The following is a 1,352-nucleotide window of genomic DNA, read 5'->3' as shown; positions in this document are numbered from 1 at the left end:
AACTGTCTCTCTTTCGTCGTGGAAACCCCGCGTCGGAGAGTAAAACGCGCGAAGGCTGTGACTGTAACATATATATATATATATACACAGTATACAATGCCTGTGGTTTTTGCGCGTGTCGGCTCTTCGGTATACGCGATCGGCCAGAGTTACGGAGGGACGGTGAAGCGCACGAGAAATTGAAACGGCCGCACGATTGGAACCGAGCAACCGTCGAACATTGTTTCGCGACGTTTCCATAATGCGTTTTCGTTTCGCTCGCATACCGCTTCTTTTCCCCTAGTCTCTGAGACGCGTTTTCGAGCCGTTCTTCTACTATCGATTCTCGTAGAGAGAAGGGACCGGGTAGTCTGGAAGTGGAACCCGCATCTTGCGTGTACCGTACACGGAATTGAGAGGACCGGCCGTGAAGCTCGTTTTAAAGCCGTGCGTCTGACACCCAACTCTTGCGCGCCAATTTCGCGGCAAGAGATAATATGGGACGAATGACCGGCAAAGAGCCAGCTGTGAAGTCTGTTTTTTTAATCGAATCCGTGGACGTGTGTATGCCGTAGCGTCGCTCGTCGTGTTCGTTCATGGTCGTTCCGAGAGAAAGAACGAAAGCGGTAACGAAGGGACCGGCCGTGAAGCTCGTTTTAAAGCCGCGCGTCTGACACCCAACTCTTGCGCGCCAATTTCGCGGCAAGAGATAACATGGGACGAATGACCGGCAAAGAGCCAGCTGTGAAGTCTTTTTTCATTATTTGCTTTCAATCGATCGATCGGTACGATTCGTGCAACGTTTCGCGCGATGCGACGCGAAAACATGCGCGCAACAATAGATGCGTCTGATCGGAAGAACGCGAGGGTCGACTGCACGCGATGGATTCAGTATCGGGTAGGATACAAAATATATCCCCGTCGTTTCCACGCGTGCGAGTCTTCTGCGTCTTTCGCGGGTTTTTGAATGCACTATACGCCCGGAACGTCGAGAAATATATACATATTACTTGAACGTTTTTCGTCTCGAAAGGCTTCGGTGTCGTCTCCAAGGCGACGCCTGAATCTCCTTCGCGCGCTGGTCGGAGATTCAGGTATCAACTTTTATCTTCTCTTTGAAAGAAGAGAGATATTAGGTCGAACAAGTGAGAATAAAATTATATATGTGAAATATAAAATTTATACGATTACCCTGAACGGTGGATCACTTGGCTCGTGGGTCGATGAAGAACGCAGCTAATTGCGCGTCAACGTGTGAACTGCAGGACACATGAACATCGACATTTCGAACGCACATTGCGGTCCACGGATACAATTCCTGGACCACGCCTGGCTGAGGGTCGTTTACGTACCATACACTGCTTGCGTAGCTC

General features: G+C 49.9%; 1 non-coding gene across 1 annotated transcript; it reads left to right on the top strand.

The window, feature by feature from the left end:
* Nucleotides 1-1,167: 1,167 nt before the first annotated feature.
* On the top strand, nucleotides 1,168-1,322 carry LOC143176590 (5.8S ribosomal RNA). The gene has a single exon (XR_013001119.1). It is a non-coding gene; the product is annotated as a 5.8S ribosomal RNA (ribosomal RNA).
* The last annotated feature ends 30 nt before the right edge of the window (nucleotides 1,323-1,352 follow it).

The sequence above is a fragment of the Nomia melanderi genome, unplaced genomic scaffold (assembly GCF_051020985.1).
Source record: "Nomia melanderi isolate GNS246 unplaced genomic scaffold, iyNomMela1 scaffold0649, whole genome shotgun sequence".
In the NCBI taxonomy this organism is placed as follows: domain Eukaryota; kingdom Metazoa; phylum Arthropoda; class Insecta; order Hymenoptera; family Halictidae; genus Nomia; species Nomia melanderi.
The sequence above is the reverse complement of the archived record's forward strand: the minus strand, read 5'-3'. Positions and strand labels throughout refer to the sequence as shown.